General features: G+C 50.9%; 1 protein-coding gene and 2 long non-coding RNA genes across 3 annotated transcripts in view; 2 read left to right on the forward strand and 1 right to left on the reverse strand.

The window, feature by feature from the left end:
- Positions 1–25,164, reverse strand: part of Zhx2 (zinc fingers and homeoboxes 2) — a 161,218-nt gene that overhangs the window by 123,935 nt on the left and 12,119 nt on the right. The gene's annotated exons all lie outside the window — the stretch shown is intronic.
- On the forward strand, positions 4,477–8,637 carry LOC120892907 (uncharacterized). Its single transcript, XR_005737722.2, has 2 exons — positions 4,477–4,778; positions 5,906–8,637. It is a non-coding gene; the product is annotated as an uncharacterized LOC120892907 (long non-coding RNA).
- LOC120892908 (uncharacterized) lies at positions 22,589–23,907 on the forward strand. Its single transcript, XR_005737723.2, has 2 exons — positions 22,589–22,830; positions 23,553–23,907. It is a non-coding gene; the product is annotated as an uncharacterized LOC120892908 (long non-coding RNA).

Genomic DNA, 25,164 nt, shown 5'->3' on the forward strand with positions numbered 1-25,164 from the left:
GAGGCAGGGGAGTCAACATTGGACCAATTAGGCTTGAGTAAGGCGCAAGTGGCCACTTCTGGCTTTGGAAAGGGAAGGAGCTATCAGTCAAGGAAAACGAGGCGCCTCTCAAAGACGGAAAAATCAAGAAAATGGATCGTCTCCTAGAGCCTGCAGAAGGAACCGCCCAGGCCACATCCTGACCTGAGCTCAGCAAGACCCAGTGCAGATTTCTAAACTACAGAACTAGCAGGTAACAAAGCTGCGTTATTTCACATCACCAGGTGTGGGGCCATTGGCCCCAGGAAACCCATGCAAGAGAGCCAGACGGAAATGGGTGATGTGGAGAAGCACTGGTGCCAATACCCTCTTTGAGCTTGGGGATAGACAGTCTCCACAGCCCTTCCCAGTTCTGATGGAAGAGGCGGAGAAGTCACTGTGTTGACAGAAGACAGCACATTCCAGAACATGTCTGGTGGGACTTAAGTACTCAGGGCTGTTGAGGAGAGTTAGAAAAGGGAGCAGATCATTGTTTGCCTGATAATGCAGTGTTGGCCTCTGGCACCCAGAGTCCATGGGAACCGACCAATTTTTCCTTTCCGAGGAAAGGAAACCTGGTGTTGAGAAAGAGCAGGTCTCCGAAGGGTGGTCAAGCCTGGCCTCCTGGTGCCAGATCTGACCTGGGACTGGGTGGTGAGATGCACCTTGCCCTCAGGGAGCTCGGGTCTCGGGACTTAGAACAATTGCTGTGGTCTCCACGCATCTTTCCAAAGTTCATGTGCTAGGAGCTGAATTCCTGAACCCATATGCTAAAAGCATTTGGGAGGTAACTGCCATTAATGAGGTCATGAGGAAGGGGCCCTACGATGGCATTAGTGGCCTTAAAAGAAGAGAGAGACTTGAGTTAGCAGCTTGCTCTGTCTCATGCCCACAGCCATGTTATGAGGCAGCAAGGAGACCCTCACCAGGGACCTTAGGCTTCCATGCCCTTGGACTTCCAGTTTCAGATCATGAGCTACACAAACCTATAGTCTCTGTAAATTACCCAGTCTGTGAGATTCAGTTGTAGTAATGGCCAATGGACTAGGAGAACTGGTAAATAAACAGGCTAATCTCTGTTGGTCTTAGTGCTGGGGAGGAAAGGAAACCTGGTGTGGGGAAAGAGCAGGTCTCCGAAGGGTGGTCAAGCCTGGCCTCCCGTTGCCAGATCTGACCTGGGATTGGGTGATGAGGTGCACCAGACAGGAAAGAAAATGGGAAAAGGCTGAAAAAATGCTGAGTTAAACAAAGCTGAACAGAATTATATATGGAGGAATCCTGAGCGTTTGTGCGTATGAATTGATTCGTGTGCTTATTTGACACAGTGTTTTATTAAACCAGACGGTATTCTAGGGAGCTAGTGAACAAAACAGACAAGGTTCCTACAGCGTGGAACATCATTACTGTGGGAAAAGCAGGTAATACAAGAGTAAATAGCTAAATACAGGACCCGGGTGCAAAAGCACTCTGGAGGGCAGAGCACTTTGAAGGGATAGAGGTGGCAACGGTGGCTTTAACAGCTTGGTACGACCATTCAAAGGTGTTGATATCTGGGCAGAGACTAAAGTGCAGGGTGCACCAGTGTGTGACATTTTCCAAACTGAGGTGACAACGGAACCCCCTTCGTCACAGAGATTCTTACAGAACTCTGATTGCACTTTGAGAAGGGCCGGGAAGGAGAGAGTTGAAGTGGGAAGCTGGCCTCTTTGCACCCCAACAAGACTTGGGTTCTCATTTAGGATGGAGACTGTGACGCTCACAAATGCAAAGTGAGGTTTTTCATGCAGGAATCCACCCCTCCAAATGGACAGCGGGAAATGGGGACGCTGGGGAGTCTCTGCTCAAGTTCAGGATGGGTAGGCCACAGTGCTTGCTCTCCTTGGCTGGCCTGGACTCACCCTGAGGCTGTGGGGTTCATGAAACTGAAGTCTAGGTTGCACCCCGGGTTAGACGAGATGGTCTCTGAGGGCATGAGCAGAGGCTGGCTTTTCGCAGGTCTGAGACAGCAGAGTGTGAGGACAGGGCTCCTTCTCCTTGGACACTGTGTCATACAAAACGTTTATTTCTAAAGTGCATCCGAGACACGATGATCAAGCTCCACGTTTCTGAGCATCTTGATCCATGTCCTTCTTTGGTCTTGGGTGAGGAAAACAAGCTACATTCAAACGCCAGGAACAAGACCGGCACCCCAGTGGGGCACAGCCTGTATTCATGGAACAGAGGGTAGCTAATGCTCTCCCTCAGGAATCCACGGGGGACTTCACAGAAAACGTACCACCTGTCCCTTCAACGTCCTTTCCTGTCTAGAGGAGGCTGTCTGGACTTTGTCACAGCTCAAATTGGATGAGGCACATTATGTATTCAAGTCCTGCCGCAGCAAGCCTTCCAGCCCGCCCTCCCGAGCACCGCCTGCCTGGCTCCGGAAACGCCTGTGTGCGAGCAGCCTGCTCAGATGCCAGGCTTGGTGTCTGCTGGAGCACCTCGCCGAGAGCCCAGCCGGGCCTCACCTGGCAGGTGGTGACGCCACTCATGTTCCGCGTTGCCTAGGCTAGCAGCCAATGCAGAGACAGATGGGAACAGTCTGTTCCCAGAGCTGCCACGTTCCCAAGAGAGAAGGGTGGAAGCACCAGGTCCTCTCCTGGCCCCTCATCACTGTCTTGCCACTGGTCACGGTCATCTTCTTAGCTCCGTTCAGTACCACTTCCTCTGGGAAGCTGTCTCCCCTGGGGCAAATCCTGCCATTTGGGGTCCTACAGGCATATGGGGCCTCTTTGTATGGACACCTGAGATGGCTTCCAATCCCGGGTCTGCCCCTGACAAGTCCTTGAACAAATCCATTGCCTTTCTTGACCTCAGTTCCTGAAGGATACAAGCCGAGAAGGTGCTCTTTAAGGCCCTCTGGCGGTCCCCTCCCCCAAACAAGAGCCACAGTCATGGCAGCCTAGTGCAGGTCTGGGCCTAGAAAGAAGCCTTTTTACTTGCGGGGCTTTCATTTACTTAGCACTAACATGATGGAGTGAGCTAATTGGTTTCCAAGCTTTCTAAAGGCATGGAATCCATTTTTTTTTTTTTTTTTTTTTTTTTTAAAGCAAGTGTACAACTTCTTTGTTTGGCATTTCTGCTCTGGCCTCTCAAACACCCTCCTCCAGGGGGCTCCTTAAAGCACGGTTTTAGGACCCTTGGTTGTAAGACCAATGGTCCCTCCAAGGCCAACACTGTCAGGTTCCACTGTGCACCGGCACACACCTCGCCACTGCAGCTGTGGGCCCCTGGGATTTCTTTCTGGGTGGCGCTGGGGATGGAACCCAGGGCCTCTGGAGCACACCAGGCAAGCACTCTTCCACTGAGCTACAGCCCAGCCCTGGATCTTCTTTTGAGGGATGTCCAAACGATAATGAAAATTTGCCTGCTCCTCCCTATTTTTTTTTAAATGTTTGATCCCCAATGTTGCTCCAGTGGACGTAAGAAATGAGAATTCTGAGGGCCGGAAAGGAAGAGGGAGTGCTTTGACCTACTTCCAAATCCTTGCCAAGCAAACGAACCACAGCTGAAACAAAAGGACATAAGCAACTGTCAGCCACTCTGCCTGAGCCCAGAGGAGGAGGCAGAGTCAGCCAGCGAGGCTGTCCCAGCTCTTGGAAGCCCCCCAGTTCCTCTGTCCCGTCACATGGCCCAGTCAAACTCTAGTTTCTACCCAGACAGGGCCAGGCCGCAAATCAGGGAAGCTGGCGGCTGGTTCCCAGGAGCACCAGCAGGGTCCAGGACACAGTCAAGGACCTGTGGTTTCAAATGAAGCAGCTGCCCCTCCTGCAGACCTCAGAGTGGCCGGGTCATCTCCCTCCCATCTCCGTTACCCAGGTGTGGGCGGCTGGGTGGTTTCTACAGCCAGACCTGCGCGCTCCTTCCTTCTTTATTTTCTAAAACCTTCTGAATTCAGAAGCAAAACACACAGAGGGTTTGGAGGAGAAAGTGTCCCTGCTTCCCCTGTGTCACAGAGGCACAAAAACACACGAAGAAACTATGGCAGAAGGCTGTGGGGACAGGTCTTTGTGGGCACCTGGCTGTAGGTTTTGATGTGGAAACCAGACCTTTCCGAACCAGAGAGAAACCTCTCATGCTCCACGGCAGCCGATTTCTATTATTATTATTATTATTATTATTATTATTATTCAGGCTCCAGAGTGTCTCTGAAGCCATCTCTTTTTATTTTACTTTTGTAGTTGTAGATGGACAGCATGCCTTTATTTCATTTGTTTATTTTTATGTGGTGCTGAGGATGGACCCCATTGCCTCATGCTAGACAAGCGCTCTGTCGCTGAGCCTCAGCCGGCCCTGAAGCCATCCCAGGAGCTGGGTTTCCTCGGCTTTCCTTCCATGCTTGTGCAGCTTATAAAAATGCATCGACTCAGTAGCCACTCTGCTACTCCCAAGGCGCCCCCTCCCCAGCCCCACGGCCTGGCGACAGTTCCCCTTGTCTATCCCACGACAAGGGCCAGCATCTCCCTCCCCCCACTCCCCGCCTCCTTGTCCTGCTCAGTCCCCTTGAATTTAACTGTCAACCCTCCAGTGACAGACACAGCAAGTTGGGAGGGGAGGGAGGCGGGTGCTATTTATAATTCGGCGGCGTTCGCCCTCAGAACACGGCCATTTATTCCAGGCCGCCTGCCAGAGGCCCACATTCCCTTGGCTCTATATATGGGCTTCTCCACAGGCCCATGTGCCACATCCTTGCTCCAAGGGGCCTCGGGCGAATCAGGAAGGTAAGGCCAGCCCTGCTCCTCCAGAGCCCGCCCCAGCCTGGCCTCCTCTGCAGGGTTCTCCCAGAGGCAGAGGAGCCAGGGACCCTGGGGGACCACCTGACAGGGCTTGGACAGCAGCCGGCTTTCCCCCCCAGGGCTGGAATAAGAATGGCGAGGGAAAAAAATGTATTCTTGCTCTAAAACATTAGATCACCCCTTCTTTTTGCCAAGTGGTTTTCAATTGTTTTCCATTGCCATGTGACGGAGGTCCATGGCAGCCTCGCCAGCCCCTGAGGGCCCCGAAAGCTGGATTTATGGATGCCCTGTCCTTCGATAGGCAGATGGGAGGGGGAGCCAGGGAGGGTGGGCAGGCCAGCTGAGGCAAGGGAGCAGAGCTTTTGCCAAGCAGGCACTTCCTACAGGCTCTTGGCTTTGATTAGCATGCAAGGGCACAGAGAGGAAGGTGTCTGGCCTCCCGTGGGCACTGGGATGTGAACACCCTTCACTGCCTTCTGAAGAGAAGCCCGGAGGCAGGGGAAGACCTGTACTGCCAAGTGCTCGCTCCAAGATCACCTCCTCTCCTACCTCTCTATGCAGGTGCCTGTGGGGCCAGGATGGGACCACAGATGGGCCAGAGTCTCTGTGGAGCAGGACCCCTGGAAACCCTCCTCCAATTTCATGTGGACAATTTTAGTTTGGTTTCTGGGATAGTGTCTTGAAAACTTCCTTAAACAGTTGTGTGCAGTGGGCACCGGTGGGTCCTGGCGTGGCTGCTCAGATTTCAGACAAACCCTCTTTATTAAGGCCTCTGGTCATCTTTTCTCCTCTTTTCAAATCAAGTTCAAGTCCTTCCTCTGAAAAGCTTTCTGTGGCCATCTGGATATCTATTCCTTAGGATGGTGAGCATCTAGTGTTATGAATACTAAGAATAACAGTTTGGATAGATGCAGCGCTCACTCTGTGCCAACCGCTTACTTAGCATACAGCACGCCACACACCCTCATAAAGGGCCTGCAAGATGAGTGTTAGTTTTCAGGAGAGGAAACAGAGGTGCAGAGAGGTCAGGCCACATGGTCAAGGTCACCTGGCAGGGGAAGGAGCAGGTCCCAAGTTCATCCAGCTTCTCATGACCAACCTCTCTGTTGCAGGTGCTGGTTCCTGTCATTCACATCTATGGTCTTTGTTAGATGTATGTAGTCACTGTATCTTCTTGAGTGCTGGCCTCCTGTCTGTCCAGAGGGCCCTTGAGCTCTTGCAGGTGGAGACCATGTCTTAAATGTCTTGCCTCTTCTTTGTCTCCCCCCTGAGCATCGAGAACCAACCAGACCCATAAAAAATCTTCCCCGTGGCAGTGATCCTCTGTCCCTGTGCACTTTCTACCTGTCATGGCTCGTCACTGACGCCTGCCTCTAGCCTTCACAGCCTGGGACCCTCCCTGAGCAGCCACAGACCCACATCAGCCCTACAGTTTCTCCTTTGCTTGTGACAGATATGGGGCTGGCACTTTATAGCAGGGAAAGCAGCAGCAGCAGCAGCAGGAGCTGATCAATTCCTAAGCAACGAAGATCCTGTTTTCATGCAAACGTCCTCAGCATTAAAACAAAAACAAATTCCTCACAGGGCGCGTCCTGGATGCCAAGTCTCTTCACAAGACACATTTTTAAAGCAAAGTTTTGCGCCTGCGCGAGTCACAAGCAGGAAATGGAAGGGGAGCTGCCTGCCAAGTGCTGTCTCCAGGTGCTCTCCTTCCAACCTCACGGGCACCCAACCGCTAGCCACAGTGGCTTCCCCATGTGACGGATGAGGAAACAGGCAGAGAGGACTGGGAGAGTGTGTCCAGTGTCCGTCAGCTGGCAAATGGCAGCAAGGTGATCTGGCCAGGTCTGACTGGACTGTTTCTGACACAGACACTGGTGTGACTATATTCATGAGAGACCAGGGGCAGACTGGGACCATTTCAGAGGATTGCAGGCAAAACCTTTTTATTTAAAAGAAGGACGGTGCATGATATCGAGTCTCTCCTTACTACATACCTAGTCCTGGGTGTGAATCTGGGTGAACCACGAGAACTAACTCTATGCTGGTTAGCGTATGATGCCCACAGAAAGACTCAGGAGGGACAGTCCCTGACTCCAGGGGCTCTGAACATGGTGCTGAATTCCCCGCCTCAGAGGCCAACAGCAAAAAACAAGAGGGTTACGAGGTGAGGCAGGACATTTAAGGAGAATGGCAACAAGCGTCCTGAGCTCCGCAGAGGTGGGGCCACGGAGTGCTAAGTGAACTGGGAAGGCTTCCTGGAGGAGGCAGATGCTCCAATTCCACAGGAGGGTCTCTTTAACAGACATCCCTGGCTTGATGCCAGGGGAGCTGGAGCCCACCAACACCAGTACCACCAGGTCATCACCAGGGTCACTGGGCCTGCCCGGTGGTTATAGGAAAGAGCCCAGAGGGCATCTAGCCTCCAGTCGGCTCTGGTGGCTTTGTCTTTGAGGATCATGGGTATCCAGAGGCAGCGCACGTTGATGAATTAGATGTCACATGGTTCATGTCTGGCAGAAGGCCAGGAATGCCAGGACGGTGGCATGCTTGTGCTGTGGGATCCCCTGTAGCCACTCTCTTCTGCTGATTCCTCATCCCAGACTCAAGGTCCGAGTGCAGTTCAAACCTCCTTCCCGGGCTCTCTGAATGCTCTCTGCAGTCCCTTCTCACCCCAGGAGTGGGACCCTGCCTTCTCCACGTGTCCAGCAATGCATTGGGCCTGGAGCTGGAGACACCAGGGACAGGACACCTGGCTGCCGCCTCCTAGAGCAGCCTGACAAGCTCCCCAAATGCATCTCTCATGGCACCATTAGCACCCAGGCAAAGGCCTGGAACTGGGAAGGGGGGATTAGTGGGCAAATATGGCAGGGGAAGGGGGCCAGCGAAGGGGATTGGTGGAGGCCAAGAGAGGCAAGAATCTGCTAAGCAGAGTGGAAAGAGCGGGGCTTGGTGTGCAGACGGCCTGGGCCGGAACCCCGCACTGTCAGTGTGTCGGGGACTGTGGGTACTCCCCAGGATCCATGCTCTCCTCTTCCCCGCAGACTTGCAGTGGACTACATTGCCCAGCCTTCCTTCCTATGAGGCGTGGCCATATGCCTACCTCCTGGCCAGTGGAAAGAGAGCAGAAGTGTCGTGGGGTAATTCCAGGCCTGGCCCATAAAAATCTCTCACTTGTGGTTCCTGCACTTACCCCACCCGGCAGCTGAGTGGAGAGAAAACCCAGGATTAGAGGTAGACAGATTGCCAAGACGGAAGGGGCCGGGTCCCTGAGGCACCCCGTGGAAGACTGCATGCTAAACACACACCCTGAATCGTGCAAACAAGAGATCAACTCCTCGTGTGCGGAGCCATTTATATGTGGGTTGTTACAGCTGTGGCCCCATGTGACTGATAGAGTCTCTGACTAGCCATGCCGTGTTGGACCAGCTCCTTAGCCTCCCTAGGCTCTGGCTTTCTCATTTGTAAAGTGAGAATTTTAAAAGCATTCCTGAGAATGACTGAGCTCAGACTTAAAAAGCTCCTACAACCAGGCATGGTGACTTTTGTGAGTCCTAGGTACTTCTGCCTTCGTGGGCCCCTTCCTCCAGACATATATAAATAATATGTAATTTTAATTCAATTAATTCAGAATAAATACATTGAAGTTAGGTTTTATGACTGCACGGATACAAATAGGAACATAAAATCAGGCCGGATCCACAATTGTGTCTATTCCTCTTTAGCATTTTTTACACTGCATTTTAATCATCGTTATTACTATATTCCTTTTTCTTTCTGATTTTAAAAAGAAATAAAAATTAAAAATTTTCTGGGCCCCTGAAAGAATCGTGGGCCACAGGCACAGTGCTGTTGTACCTCTTGCGCACGATGAGTGCTAACTATCACAGATCACAGCGGAACCAAGGACAGGGGCTGAGAGGTGAAGTAGTAACCCAGGTGAGGAAGGCTCCTTTGGCCTGTTGCATCTCCAGCTGGAGAGGTTCATGGAGCTAGAGTGGCATGCTCAGAAAGGGTGGGGACATCCAACCCTCAGTGCCTTATGTCCAGCACAGGCTGGAACACTTGTCTTACTTCAGCACTCTCAACTTCCCCCGACTTACCATGAAGTAGGGAGTCTTTTATTTTTTATCCCCATTTTACGATTGAAAACAAAACAGAGAGAAAAGAAAGAAACGGATGCTAAGGACAAGTGGCTAAGCTGAGAACTGAAACGACGTCTTGGGTGCCCAGTCAAATGCTCACTCCACCACCTGGCCTTCCATCTAACATGAGCCGTGTCGTAAAACTGATAAATGGCAGTGCCTATGGAGGGTGTCAGACACCCCAACACCTCCTTTCAAGAATACTCAAGAACCTGCTTACGGCTGAAATCAAACACATCATGCCAGCTTAAACTTGTGCTTTCTCATTCTCCTCCCAAATGTATTCCTTAGAAGGTCTAATTATAGTGACTTCTATTTTCTTGTAAATAATCACATCTGTCATAACTGATTTAACTGATCCAAGGCTCCAAGTTGGCAGTCTTGGCGGCCTGAGCCAATGTGTCAATTATGCCAAGAAGGCTGTGAGCAAAAGTTGCATGAAATGGGAGAGAGAGAGGGGGAAAAAAATTAGTCACAGTCATATAGATGGTGGGGACCAATATGTGCTTTTTCACAACAGTAATATCAATACAAACTCTTAAACGTGGCCAAGGCATGTCAATCCCTTAGCAATCCAACTTAGTGGAATAGATGCAGCCAGCCAGTTCTCAGAGAATAAAAACAATCTTTTGAGTGGAGAGCCAAGCCCAGGAAGTCTAAGTATATACCCCTGAGAGTTTGCTGTGGATCCTTATGCTTGTTTCTCAGGAAGAAGGATGGGATGAAGGGCTTCCAGGTTTCATGCCTCGGGGGCTCTTTGGGGCTACCTTCTGAGTGTAGCTGTCATGTTAGGTCTGGACTTGAGTTCTAGTCTTCTCTCCCCTCCTAACTTACCAGTACTCTAGCGTGGCTAAGCCAACCAGCCTTCCGCATTTATCTCTGCTTCTTCATATATAAGCAGAGAGACAAGAGTGCCTACCTCCCAGAATCTGTGTGGGATGGAGTGGTGCGACGACTGTATGCGACAGCCTGTTGGAAAGAACAAGCTCTAGCCGTTGTCGCCATTAACATATCGGCATATACCAAATCCCGTTTTCGATCCATGGAACTGGCTTCTTCCTCTGCTCAAACCACTCTAGAAAGTCAACTTGCTACTTGAGCCTGAGAATCCCCGTGTCTGATGAGAAGCCGCCAAGATTATTTTTATTCTCTGCACAGCATAGGGAAACGAAAAGCCCAGCACCTGAAGGAAATGGACACTTGCTGCTGGTGTAGCCTGCCTTGGTTCTGGCCAATCTGCATGAGCAGGGGGGTTGAGATGACCGACTCTGAAGCCAGCTTGACTGGGCTTTGAATCAGGCTCACCTACTTATTTACGGTGTGTTCTTGGGCAAGTTATCTCATCTACAGAATGAGGGCAATGATAGTACCTACTTCTTAGGGTGATGGTAAAGAATAAATGCATTACACAGGATAGCTTACAACAGGGGCCTGGCCCGAGGGAGGCAATCAGTATGTACTGGAACTTACTACTACTGCAGTGCTGGTCGTCCTAAAGGCCAATGGCTTCCTCCCCTCATCCAGAGTTCATTAATGCCATGCTTAACACTTTAGCCCCTTTAGAATTTAATGCACCATGCTCCTTACTAGGCTGGAAGATGTGTGGCCAACAGAGGAGTTCTGAAATGAGAGGGCAGTGCTAAGAGCCCGTGATTGATACCTGAATCTTCCAGAGAGGCTCAGATTCACTTCCTTCAAAGGAAATTCCTTTCTAGAGCAGATATGTGAGTAAGGGGTTCTGAACCAAGAGTCAGGGACCCAGCCTTTGCCCAGTGCTTTTCTGGGTCTTAATTTTCTCAGTTGTGAAATAAAAATGAGAGTTCTGGCTATGAATCTCAGCTTATTTATGTATTAAAAAGAGACAATAAGAACAACAACTGTCATGGATTGGGATGAGGCATGAACCAATTAATGAATCACTGTGCTGTGGACCAGGTCCTGGCCACAGCCCGTGTGCCAACCAGCTTCAGTGTCCCCCAGAACTCACGGCCCATTCTGTGGCCTCCACTGGTTTCCTTTGCACCTCTCAGGCACATTCTTGCCACAGGGACTTTGTCTCTCTGCCTGGAATATTCTTTCCCCAAACAGCCCCGTGGGTCCCTCCCTCCTTCCCCTCAACTATTACTTTTTTTCTCCATAACGACTGTCACTTTTAGCAGAGTATATGATTTTCCTATTTAGTGTGAGTATTGCTTATTGTTTTTCTCTTCCTAGACCAAAAATGTAAGTTTCATGAGAGAAGGAATCTCCATTTTGTTTCCCTAGGAGCTTAGGAACAGCACTTGGAACAGAATTGGTGATGAATAAATATTTTATGATTCCCTGGACGAGGGAAGGGGGAGCATTGGGTTCACGAGGCAGGTGTTCAATAACTTTCTGGCAGCTTTCCTAACTGGGAGAAGGGGATTCTCACTCCTCATGCGTCTTCCTTCCATGAGGAAGCATCTTCACCCAGACACCCTGGACTGACGGCCACACCCTTGCTGCTCTCCCAGGGGATGTGGCCAGTATCAGCCCTCGCCCCGCCCAGTGATGATCGCTGGGACATCTCTTGACCGGGTGAAGTCAGTCTCCTATAAACATCACAGATGCAGGGTCCTTCTCTGTCCCACATCGCCCTGCCTCATCAGAGAATGGCAGTGACCTGGTGTAAGAGTGTGCTTTGCAGACCTGGGGTCCCCACTCTTGCAAGAGTGGAGAGAGGCCAGGAGGGTTAGCTGGTGGCTCAGCCAGTGCACTGAATCGTGCTCTTTAGTTGGCTTCCTCCAGAAATGACGAGGATGCTGTGAACTCCAGTTGTCCCACTCCCGGGTCGGTCTCAGTGGTTCCTAACCTGCTCTAGCAGCAGGGTTGTGTCTTTTCTCACACTAAAACCCCACCAAACATTCCCAATTTTGCCAGGTGACACTTTAGGTATCCTGATTTGAGACTGACTCCCATCCTGGCCACTCTCCTCTGACAGAGCACTGTGTAGCCGCTTCCCTTAATCCTCACACTTCAGGCTAAATGCAATTCCAGTGGGGTTTGTGACCCCAGGAGAGAGGGGGCTGTCACTGGCCTGCTTACTCTGAACCCTACTCTGCTATCGATGCTGTTAAAAGGGGCTCTTCCTGCAGCTGTGGCACAGACTCCCCTTCGCGGATCTGTGACACTCTGGGGCCAGTGTCCTGCTCACCTGGCTGGATGCTGTTCTCTGAGTTGCTAGGTTGGTTCCATCCCTCCTGCACGCTGAGATCTTTCAGAAGGCTGTCTCTCATGCACCATGTCCACTACGGCTTCCTGGCTCATGTCATCTCTGACCACAATGACTGACCGTCACCGCTTATTGAATGTTTACAAGGTCTCAGACAGGGGGTCAAGCCCTGCATGCACTGCAACATCTAGTCCCCAAAACAAGCCAGTGAGGCATTTTACAAATGAGGAAACTGGGGTTTCAGTGGCAAAGGGCCTTTATGTGTTACTGTAGCTCATAACAGCAGTGTGAAGTCCGAAGGCCGCACATAGGATGCTCTAGAGCTGACTCTGAGGTCTTCATTTAGGCCACAAATAAGAATGTGAACAGAGTGGCAGTTTAACCCAGAGACACCAGGCTCACTGCCAGGAGCTCAGTGCAGGGGACCTCACCAGGATCCACCGTACGGTACCCGCGGGTGTGACCATTTAATCCCCAATGTTATCAAGTGATGTCATTCAGCATTCTGCCATCATGTTCCCAAGAAGCCCACAACAACCTTCTCAAACCAGAAGTGGTTGAGATAGAAACCAGAAGTGCCTGATTTGTGCTTTTTTGTCCCCTCAGCAACTCAAAACTCATTTTTAAAAAACGAAGTTAATCTGGCTCCACCTGATCTTGGCAAGCCCACGCTGAATTCCCTGAACACTCTTCTTCCCTCTCTGTCCTGGCAAGACAGCCTGGAACAGAAGCAGCCCAGGGAAGCAGATCTAAGGCAGCTAAAGCCGATCAGAGCTAAGTCCAGGTATTAAGGCGGCACCTACCCTCTTCAGCAAGCCAGGGGCAGGGAGTCCAGAGGGTGTGGGCCAGGAAGGGCCGCAACCGGCCCCATTCCTCATTCAGTGAGAGGAGATCAGCCTCAAGTCTTCCTATGCCCACTTCCCACTTTGAAATTCCAGAGCTATAGGCTGCACACAGCTATAACAGAGACCCTGGGTCCCTCCCCAAAGCAGAGAATAATGACAGCAAGTTATCTGGGTGCATGGAAATGAACATGAACATCCCTCACATATTAAGCTCTGTTTGCTAAGCATAGTGCATAGTGCTGGATTAACATGATCTCTTAAAATGCCTTCAAAATATTATTATTATTATTATTATTATTATTTTAGCAAACAAACACATGCCCATGGTCAAGAAATCAAATACCAGAGAGGCTGTTAATGAAAACCACTAGCTCATAAGAAAAAGAGTCCCCACCTCACCCAACTTTAATGCACTCCCTAAAGTCCACCTTGTCTAAACTCCTGCTTCTAATTCTTTGTGTGGAGCCCTGTCTAAGTAAAGGATTTCTTTTAACCTTCAAAAAGACTGGATGATGGAGGTACAATTATTCTCCTTCTTCACAGATGGTTCAATGGTGGCAGAGTGGTCAAGTTCACCCAGCTGGTGAGGGGCAGAGACAGGATCCAAACTCACATCTGCCTCTGTCCAGGTCCTGCTCTTCAACTTCAGGCCCATGTCTGGTAGGCAAGGAGAGGAGATGGCTGGAGACCCATCAGGCACATGGGCCCTTGGGTTTTCTGGTCACCTGTTGTCTAAAAGCACTCACTGTGGCCATAACAAAATAACACCACAGACCTCAGATAAGCTAGTGTTCAGCTCCTCTTTCTAGTGACTTCAGGTTTGCCCCCCTCCAGCCACTGCAGACACCTCCCATCTTCTGTTTTGATGCAAACATCTGTGTGACTTCAGAAGGTGCCAGGTCCTTCTCCTCCGCCTGGAGCCTTGAGGCATCCTGTCTTTCATACTGACAGAAGGAACTAATGGCATTTGTCACCAACTCCATTGCAAGGTTGCAAGACTGGCTGGTCCCTTCCAGATCTGGCTTTTACAAAACCAGTTTCCCTTTGCTCCGTGGCTGTTGCTATTTCTTGAGAAGATGCAAAACAGAGCATCACCGGCCATCTTCGCTGGAAGCCTAGCTGATAGCTAGGAGCTCCGGCCAGGACTAGGCAGGTGCAAATCCTGGGAAGGGCATTTCTCCCTGGCTTTGGCAATCTAACAAATGGCTCCCCTCTCTGGGACTTCTCTGCTCTAAACTGGGATGGGGTGTGGGGAGCACCATGGACCATGAATTTGGAATTGCGTGGGTTCCGGGTATGTGGTGAACTCTCCTGTGCAGGGCCGGGGCTTTCAAGACTGTTATCATTGATTACCATTGTTGTTGCCTTGGATTCTGCAGTTTTCCTGAGTTGTCCACATACATCATCCATGGTCCTAACCTCAAAGAGGACTCTGGGCAGACATGACTGTTAGTGTTTTAAAAAAAGATTTAAAGGCATAATTACTAGTTGCACTTTATAGATGAGTAAGTAAACTGAAAAAAGGTACGTAACCTGCCCCAGGCGACAGGATGTTTCAGAGTTAGAAGCAGGCACTGAGACTTATTTGAACTCTCTCACTAACAGGACTGGGTGACCCTGGGCAAGTCACAGTTCATCTCTGACCCTCATTTTGAAATAAAAGGGCTGATACTGAGGCCTTAGCTCTAACATTCTCTAACAAGCACAATAGCTTAGAGACAGTGTTCAGGGTCAGACTCCGGGCTTGCACGGGGTATGTGTGTGTGTGGGTCTTCTGCTTATCCCTGGGTGACCTTGGGCAAACTTATCTCCCTGTGCCTCAGTTCTCCCAACCTGTGAATGGAGCTAATAGAGGTAACCCTGCTAGAAAGAAGGTACATCTCAGAAGAAGGTCTGGCATATGAAAGCATCAGCTATTATTGCTGATTACTGTCAGCTGGCCTCCATACCGTGGTCAGCCCTGAGCCCGATGCATCATTACCACACTCTTGTTCCAGATTGAGGGACAACACATGTGGCCTCCAAGCATCTCCAATTGAGTAGTCTCCATTAAGCCTTTCACCTGAAGTAAAAGGCTGCCTCTAAGTGCCTAACACATCAATTTGAATGGAAAACTCTATTTTTCTATTTCTACCTATATAATGCTGATTATAGTGTTTTTGCTTTCTTTCACATGCAGTCTGAAAATCCTGAATAAATGTCAAAAAGAATTCCCTGAGTCAACAAATATATAATATTATTAAAGCTCTAGGGAGAGGACCATTTCCTCCATTACCAGGAGCTTAAAGGGATAATATTTGCAATTACATTATTCAATAAATATGCTATTTAGGGCCCAAGTGATGTTGCTATAATTTGTAGTTAATAGGTCAGTTGTTTGCTTGCTCACTTGGAAAACATCTGAGTCTGCCTACGAGGAGCCAGGCGTTGTCCCAGGCTTGGATGATCCAACAATGACGACAGCAGAGTGGCGGCAGCCGGGCAGTTCTTGCAGGTGCCCTTGGGAGGGACCCCTTCCTCTGCTCTCTGGACCCCACGGCCTGCCTGTGCCCCTGTGGACTGCAGCAGAGGCGTCCCGGCCCTCCACATTCCAGCTGAGCTCTACAGTGGAGCTGGCCCAAGGTCAGAGGGTCAAAGGACAGCAAGGTCTGGGTAAGACCCCCTTCTGCCCCCACCATGAGAAGATGACTTTCTCTCTCTAGGCCTCGGGTTTCCTGTCTGCCAAGTGAGGCAAAGAGGAATCCTTTCCCCGAGTGTGGCTCAGAAGAGTCATGGGGCTTAGGACGGTGCCTGGCCACAGTGGGCAGAGGCTATGGAGGCCTGAACTTCACCTCAGGTAGGACAGACACTCTCCCGTGGCTCTGCGTCTCCTGAGTCCCAGGCCACCCCTCCTCTGCTCTCTCAGGCCTGGGTAGGTAGGACTGCCAGCTTGGCCCCATTCTTCCCATCCAGTGCTGCTAAGCCCCGCCCACTCCCAACAGCCCCCCACTCTCCTCCCCCCCACCTGTGCGCTGTCCCCTCTGTCCCACTCAGGTGCCTCTACACACCACGACCCAGGCGGGCACCCCTCACAGGAAGCCTTACATGCCCCTGCCCTCCCTCCTCCCTTCACCCTCTTTCCTTCCTTCCTTTTGTGGTGCTGGGGATTGAATCCAGGGTTGCTCTACTACTAAGCTACATCCCCAGCCCTTTGGAGATAGGTTCTCTCTTGCTGAGGCTGGCCTCGAACTTGTAATCCTCTCATCTCAGCCTCCCACAGGTATGCACTCCCACACCTTGGCGTTTCTGCTAACAAGGGAGACTGAGGCATAAAGGCATAAAGGCCAACCAGAGCCTCAAAATTAGCAAGTAATAAGCCGAGTTTCGCACCAGCCTAGTTTTCATTCCCAGGCCCGGCTTTACTGCCCCGGAGTTCATCCTTGATTTCCCAAAGGCTCCCCGACGAGTGAAGGGGGAGCCACCACCGCGTGGGATGACTGCTCTGCTGGGAGCGCGAGCAGGGAACTTCACAGACGAGTCCCCAGACACCTGGGAACGAGGCCTGGGGCTGGTGGGCAGAGGCGGGAGAGGTGACATTGACCTGACTCCTGAAAGATGGGCGCCCTTCTGGCCACAAGGGAGAGGGACTAGAAGGTGCCAAGGTCCAGAGGGAGGGAGGAGGGAGAGAAGGCGTGTTTTGGGGAGCTACCAGCAGTTCAAAGATCTCGGAGTGGAGAATTCAGGGTGGGGGTGGGGTGGGAGGCAGAGAGTGACCAGAGACAGGCAGGGTCCCGAGGATGAAGAGCTACCAAGGCTGAGCTGAGGAGTCACTGTGTCATGTCTGTGGACAGACGACGCTTGCTCGGGGTGTGTCCAGCCATCTGACCCGACAGCCAGCTCTTCCAGGACAGGGCTCCGGCTTTCTTTTCAGACCTCCAAACCTAGCTGGAAGCTGGGTATACAACAGGCGCCCCATGAATGGGACTGAAAACTACAAAGGGGTTGTTGCTGAGAGGTGTTCCTTTGGGTCTACAGCAGATGATGTTGGGGCCCGGCCCACGGTCCCTGTCCCTGCCACTCCCCAGAGCTTCCTGCTTGGCAGCCTCAAGTTCAGGGGCATTACACCCCTTTGAGAAGCCATCTGCAGCCAGTGGCTGCTGGAAGGTGGGGAACACCCGTCCCAACACTCAGGGGAAAGACAAGAGTGTCCCCAGGTGTCCCCAGGCACACACAGCTCCCTGAGCCCCTGGCCCACCACGGTAGCCTGCCCGATGACACCCCACTCCCTGCTGCCTTCCCTTCCCTCTCTCAGTCTCTGCACCCCCCCCACCCCAGCTTCCTGACCTTCTCAATTATCTATCTGCACTTTTTGCCTTGGGGAGTGCATCTGGGGACTGAAACCAAGACAGTTCAATTTTTGGTATCATAGCATGAAAGAGCACAGAACAAAGGGACCTCAGAGGTGACTTCCAAGGGCAGGAACTGTGGAGCCTCCAACCGGATGATGGCCAAGCCAGATCTATCCAGGTGTGGTCTGAAGGGGCTGAGCCTCTGCCCTGAGCCCAGGGGAACCCAGAGGCCGCTGTTCTGGTTTCAGCTTCGGGTGCTGTATTGTGTTCTGGAAAGAACCTGGGCTTTGTAGAGACACAGATGAATCCAGGCTGGGCTACAGATAGGCAGGTGACTCTGAGGATGATACGTGACCTCCCAGAATCTTGGTCTCCTCCACCAGGAGATGGAAGCCACACCTACTGAGCAGGGCTAGGATGCTGTGCAAGTGTGAAAGGGTGAGTAAAACCCCTTGTAAGGAGACAGCGGGCTCCTTCCAGTGTCTTTGGAGAACTGACCTGTTCTATATTTTGACTGCTTTCCACAGACCCCCAGTCTACAATGATCCCATTGTGTGGATCACCCCATGCATTTGCATTTTGGGCTCTCAGAAGATGAGGGTCAACTTTGACTCACCATTCTATCCCAGTATTTATCACCTGGCACATGGTGAACACTGAATGTTTGTTGAATGAAGAGTGAAAATGAAAGGATTCCAACCCCAAACACCCACCAGTGAAGATGGGTTTTCTGGCGTATTGGTTCATTCATTCAGTCCTGGTAGTAAGCCCCAGCAAGGCGCCAGGCCCTACCATATATCCTGACAACACAACTGTGGCCACCCCATCCTGTCACTCTCCCAGGTAGCTTACCTCCCCCCAGCCCTAGGGGAGAACAGTGAGCCTTGACCAGAAGCCCAGCAGACTCTCTGGGAGCTGTACAAACGAGCACCCACACTTCAGAGGCAGGGTGGGAAGGTGCTAGGGTTGTGTTAAGTTCCCCAGGTCCACAGAATGGGCTGCCCGGGTGGAGCACTCCTGGGATCAAGAGAAAAACCAAGACCATTCTAGAGAGTGAAGAGAGCTAGGAAGAAGGTAGACAGGAGGTGTGACTGCCCAGAGGTTCTCCAGCGGGGAGGAGAGAGGGTCAGGTTGGCCCCCAGGGGACATTTGGCAAAATCTGTAGACTATTTGGTTGTCACCGTGGAGGGAAGGTGCTGCTGGTGCCTGCTGCACCCTAGGAGCACAGGGCAGGCCCCACAACCCAGAATCCCCCAGGCCAGGAGGCGTCGAGATGGAGAAATCCTGGTCTGGAGAGACAAGGAGCAGGAGCCGCTTCGGGGAAGGTATCTGGTGGAGGGGACAGGAGAGCTGAGACCTGAACGTCACCTCGAGAAGAGGCAAGATGTGAGCTCCAGCCAAAGCCCATGCAGAAGCAAGGGACAGCCTGCATTTGCGGTGGGGCCAGAGCCGCCATCACAACCTTTGACAAAAAGCTGGTGAAAGTGCCAGGCCAGGCTCAAGCCACCTACGGGCCTGATAGCTGCTCCTGATTCTGCCACTAGGTCCTGGGTCTGCTCCTTAGGGCTGGGCGCTTGGGGAAGGGACAGGAAAGCTGGTTGCTTTCACTTTTCTGTCCCCACCTCCAGAGTCCCCACCCCTTTCCAGGCTCAGAACAGGAAAGGGGTGAGGACTGGGGGCTTCAGCCCAGGCCGACCACTCAGACAGCCCAACGCCTCCAAGTCCCTTCTCTGTGCTCTTCCAGAGGCCTCTCCAGCTGCCAGCCCCAGGTCCCCAGGAGCTCCAGCTGAGGAGGAAGAGGGAATTGTTGGGAAACAGACTGCCAGCCTCCTCCAGCCCTGGAAAAAGTGACTTCCTGAGAGAAAACTTGGGATCCACAGGGCAGTAAATAAACACCACATTCCAGAGAAGGAAGAGGGAGGGCAGCCCCAGCCCGCCCCCGACCCCAGTGACATGACCCATTAACTTTTCCAGCCAGGCACAGGGACTGGGAACCTGCCAGCCCTCTCCTGCCCCGCCCCCCGCCACCCTGTCCCTTTCTCTTTCTTGTAGTAAATCAGTTGCAGACCCTCCCTCTCCCTTGGGATCCCAGGGCTTGGAATAGCAGAAGCTCCGGCAGCTGCTTGCTCAGCACCTCCTGGGCCTTGCGAGGAAACTGTTATGCCAGGGCAATTTAGGTGGAAAGTCAAGTTCGCTCCTACCAGGTTTCCAGAAAGACCTGAGTCAACAGGCTGCCCCCGGGGAGCCAGGGCACCGGCAGCCCCATCTGCAGGCACCCTGCCAACCTGGAAGGCACAGAGAGACCCAACCGGCAGCCCGTGAAAGGAAATAGGACGCCTCTCCTTTATAAGAAGGGAAACTGAGGCCAGAGAGGCACGAACTACCAGCTCCAAGTCAGCAGCCGTGGGCATCTGAACTGCTGCGCTCAGGTCTCTGACCCCTGCCTGTATATGGAATTTCTCTTGGGCCCAGAAGAGTAGAAAGTTCCATGTTACTGCATCAGAACAGAAGGACAGATACTGTATGGAAGGGACAGACAATTTCCTCTGTATGTGCATTTGGAAGTACAGGGACACTACTAAACATCCGTGCTTCCTTAGCCTCTGGATTTCTCTTCTGAAATGAAAACATGTCCGTGTGTTCCCAGGGTCCCCAATTATAAGCCCCATATCAAAATTCCGGTCATGAGGAAAGTCGTCAAACCTCAGCTTGTGAAACTTGGTTGCAGAACGAATCAGCAAGGGAAATGTGCAGGGACATGTTTACTTCGGTAATTATTTTATGAAAAATCATAATTTGCCCAATATGCCCTGTGACTTTTGTTACAGACACCCATAATGAAGTAGGTAATTAGCAATTAATATTCACTTTCTGCAAACCTAGAATTAGGGATTTTTTTCCATAGGTCATTTGTTATTAAACAAACAAATTGCCAAACACTACACTATTGGTTCACGGAAAGCCTTGATTTAGAGCTGAATATCTGCAAGTGGGAACTCATAAAACAGACCATGAACCTTGAAGTGTCTTTTCTGCTGCTGTTGGGGAAATACCTATGCATCGTCGAACAAAACACTCTAAATATGAACCTCCTCAGCTGTGCTGTGTTACGGCGGCGTGTGCACCTGTCCACACATGTCGTAACTCCAGTTGTACGTTTTGTTTTGTTTTCACAAATCTTTCAAGCAAGCTCCCCGCATGGTACTGCATGGTTTTGAAAGGGTTGGCGGAAATGTTCTTTGTTCTTTAGCTCTTGCGTCCTCCCCTCCCCTCCCTCCCTCTCCCCTCTTCCTTCCCCTCCTTCCCTCCTTTGGGAAAAGACTTGGCTAAGTGATCACTGGCTATTCTCATGATTAACTCAAACACTCACTGTGAGCCTGCCTTTAGGGTTACCCACAGCACATGGTGCAAAGATGTTTCATCCCTTGCCAGGACAAATCACCAATGTGCCAAGTCTCCAACTGCTTGAGTCCAGGATAAGGGTCAGTGTGGGTCCATCAGCATTGCCTGGATCAGAAATCCCACAAATCTGAACTGAACATCCACTCAGCAAAGCGGGGTGGCCACCGCAGCTGGGGGGCTCTGCTGTCCTGGGTGGGAATCAGATCCTCCCCACTGGTGTCTGCAGAAGCCAAGGGTAGCAGGCAGGGCACTCCCTGCCTCTGGGGTGCCTACAGGACAGGAAGGCTGGGGCTGCCACAGCCCTGACTACAGTTATTATGTGGAACCAGGACAGGAAGATGGCAGGATGGGGTGGGGGCTAGGGTAGAAGGGACATAATGGTGACCAGTGTCCTCTGTTCTCAAGGTTATTTGAACTGCAGTACAGACTGTCTCCAGCTGTATCAGAGGAGCTGGGAGGAACCGAATAGCATTTTGTGTTCTCAAGTCAATTTGAATTGCTATTGCTCCTGCAAAGCACACAAGGAGGGTTAAAGGGCAGGTGGGCAGGATGCTTCCAGAATCTCAGAAAGAAGGAAATTTCTGATACCTCAGGGTAAAACCAGGCTGCCTAGCCCAGAAGCTTCTTGCTCAGAGACATTAAGCCCTGCAGTCTTCCTCTTTGGCTGCCCAGTTGGCCAAGGACCAAGTTTCTCTGTTCTGCCAGATAATTAAGTCACGGTCTTATTTGCTGGGAATCAAACTCTAAAATTTAAACCACTTGAGAGGAAAAAAAAAAAAAGGAGTTCACCAAAACAATATTTAAGAGCTATACTTAGTCAGATTTTTATCTCCTGTGGGCCACTCCTCTCCAAATTTTCAATGATTATTGTTAGTAGAGAACTTTTTAGTTTGTTTGTGATGCTGGGGATTGAATTCAGGGCTTCATGCAAAATAGGCAAGTGCTCTACTGCTGAGCCACATCCCCAGTCCTTTTCTTAAATTTTAAGACAGGGTTTCGCTAACTTGCCCAGGCTGGCCTCAAACTTGCAGTCCTCCTGCTGCAGCCTCCTGAGTAACTGAAATTACAGGCATGTTCCTCAGTGCCCAGCAAGCACTTTGTATGAGATTCTGAGCCTAAAAACAAAAACAACATGGCAAGCTAGTGAAGCACAGGGTCCAGCCAGGCTCCCCTGCTAGTATTTGAAGTTGTGCATGTCGCTTTCCTCCTCTGTGATGGACAGAACTGTGCTCCTTGAAGCTCCTGCAAGATTAGGGGCCAGGGAGCAAGAAGAGCCTGGCTAGTTCTCTGGTCCTAGGCAGTGCAGGAGGGAGGAGCATCAAAAGGAAGGCATATGGTGGAAAATGTAAAGGAGGCGTAAACACCATATCGTGAACATTCATGTCCGCAGGGGGGAGGGAGTCATTGGAACAGGCTGCTGCTCTGGAGCTGGCTTAATTTGGAAACTTGACAGTAGCAGAGAGACCCCCTGTGCAATTCACAGGCCGGAAAAGTCCAGATTTCCTCTCCAACAGAACCCCAACATATGGGACTAGTTGATCTCAAATGCTGGCTTTAACGTGGTTGGTGACTGGTCACCGCAGGAACTAGTACAAAGTTGTTCATCGGCAAATGCCCAGCTGGTTAGTTGCCAGATCAGCTGGTGGAAGAGGGTCCTTACTTTTCCAACAGAGCCCACTGGTGCCATGCAAGATTTTCGGAGCCGACATTCGAATGCACAACCCACTGCTGGGCGGGAGCTGGGATCAAGGTTCTTAAGTTTCTGTTCAAGGATATTCCTCAGAGAAATAAACAAGTCTGATGAAAGTCAGAACCTCACCTGCTGCTGTAGTGTTCCTAGCATTTAGTGCGGCTCCTAACACATAGTAGGATATGTGACTATTTCCTGCATGAACAAGCACAGTGTCCAGCATCCCTACCACGGCTGTCCCTCCCCAGAAGGCCTGGGCGGAGCTGCAGACACAAAAAGCGCGGAGCCCTGGCTTGAATCTGCAGCCCTGTCAGACTGGCAATGAGCTCTGGGCTTAGAATCAGTGAGTCCTGCCTGCAAGGCCTGGATCTGCTCCTTCCTATCTGTGCTTCTTCGCCTCTCTGAGCCTCACTTTCCTCATCTAGTCCGTGGAGGTAATCAGGTCCCTCTCAGGAAGAGAGTAATAGTAACGACCTCAGAGGGGCAGGGTACTCAAGTTAACCGAGTAGTGCTGAGAATGGGCTGCACACAGAAGGCTCCTGGTAACGTTTAGCCATTAGCATTACTATTGTTACGCTCAGCATCATTAGTGCTTGGCAGTAATTAGGGGCTCATTAAATGTTAATTTTCTTTATGCCAGACTGGCTGCTCAATGTAAAACCAAACTGTAATGGTATTCTACAAAATGTAAGAAGGTAAATAGGCTGTGGATTGTTTTTTAAATGTTTGGTGGCCTTTCAGATTACCAGGATGGCTCACTCCTTCACATCCACTGGAAAGGACAATTGAGTGCTGTCCCTGGACCTGAAAACGGCACCGAACTAAGTTCAGGCTTTGCCACAGGTCCTCTCTGTGGGCCTGGTTCTCATTTCCAGGGCTGTGTCCTGATTCCAGAGGAGCAGGGGCCTATAAGGGGTAGAAGGGACCTTCCCACTGCCTCACTGAACAGGGGAGAAACCAGGCAGAGATGGCTACCGTGTGCCAGAGCCTCACAGCTTGCCCAGGGCTTTGCCGGGCAGAAACCCAAACTAGTCACAAATATTTGTGTGCTCCCCCATTTCTTAGGCTCCCTAAGGCTAGGTGGGATTGAATGAACAGATGTGACACCTTTGAAGCGTGGGTATGTGTCCCTTTAATTTTCTTTACTCTGTTCCAGAAAGTCAATGGTTTCAGATGAAGCTACAACATGTCGGCAGTCCAGACCTCAAGTCACAGGGTACAAGAAAGGTGGTCTGAAGAGCTGTTGTCATCGGGGATCTTCATGAGAGGAAGATGTGAACCTCGATTTGTTAAGTCCCCAGAAGAACAGGTTTACCTGTCACTGTAGCATATGTCTCATCCAGTGACTACCTAGAGGCTTCATGCGCCTTTGTCACAGATTAGTTTGTTGGTCTTGATTACTTGAAAACACACACACACACACACACACATACACACACACAACTGACATTCCAACAAGACAACTTTTCCTATTATACAAGATGGCCCAGTAAACTTATTGAACATTATTACGAGCTAGTAAATTCCGACCTCTTTCTTATGACAGGTGTTTTCCTTTCCTTCCTTGAAAGGGGGGAATTGGTGCAAAAGGACAAATATCTTGCAAAAAGGACAAATATCTTGAAGCTGAGAAGCTGTGTTAGTGCCAAGAAGCATCTTTGCAGGAAAAGAAAAAGATGCTTCTGTTACTAGTTCCAGTCTTGCGGTCTCTTCCATAAACAGTCTTAAACTCCAGAGGGGAGGACAGGCCAGTGTCTTGCATTCTGCTTGCCGAGGACTTAAGGCGGAACCCTAACATCCCTTGCCTAACAGTCCCACACTGTGATGGGCAAGACCAAGGGGCTCTGATATCACTCAGAGCTGGCTTTCAATTCCAGCCCTGACTTTTACTGTGTAACTTGGCAAGTTAATTGTTTGAAATTTCAATTTCCTCATAGTAAAATGGTCATAAAATTTCTACCCAGTGGGGTAGCTGGGAGAATTAGATAGCGTGAAGCAAGGTACAGTAGCCAAGGTTGCTTGGCTGAACAGCTGGCTTAGAGCAAGCTGTCAGGAAGCTTGTTTTCTTCCTTGCCCCATTGACAGAAGAGTTCGATCTCAAGTTCAGGCTCTGTCAAAAAACATTTAATATTGGAAGTAATGGAAAGGCCTTGCAAGGACAGCTGCGAGATTGCTCAGTGTGCCATACGGAAAGGTGGAAGGTGCTCCTGGGATGGAAGAAACCTAAGACCAAGCCCAAAGGGGGAACTGGACCCAGGGAGAACCCGGAGGCCAGATGTGCATATGAGGTCGATGTGGAGGCAGGCAGGTGGGCAGAGCTTGGCGGAGAGCCCCTGAATCTGGGACCAGGCTCTCCAGGTGGAAGCCACCTGGATTCTCCCTGTTAGAAAATGGTCCAGTGTCTGACTCTCCAGGCTGTGGCAAGAATCTACCACTAGGGGCAGCAGTGAGCAGGAGCTTATTCAGCACCTGTGCTGACCCAGCACAGCCCTCCATATAGGGTCTGGAGAAAGAGCTGTTTACTCACTCACCCAACTCATTCACTCCACAGACGTTCATTTTGAACTTGCAGAGTGGATCATTCCTGAGCTGGTGCTGGGAACCCAGAGAAAAAGAGGAAGCTCTTCCTTGGGGTGAAAGCTGGCTCCGAGTTTTTCAGGGAGAAAGATGTGCAAACAGATCAATATCCAAAAGCTAACAGTGATTTCCACTGCATAGTGGCCTCTTAGAGGAGGGAACAAGATCCCTAGAGCAGGAATAAGTAGCTT

The sequence above is a fragment of the Ictidomys tridecemlineatus genome, chromosome 7 (assembly GCF_052094955.1).
Source record: "Ictidomys tridecemlineatus isolate mIctTri1 chromosome 7, mIctTri1.hap1, whole genome shotgun sequence".
In the NCBI taxonomy this organism is placed as follows: domain Eukaryota; kingdom Metazoa; phylum Chordata; class Mammalia; order Rodentia; family Sciuridae; genus Ictidomys; species Ictidomys tridecemlineatus.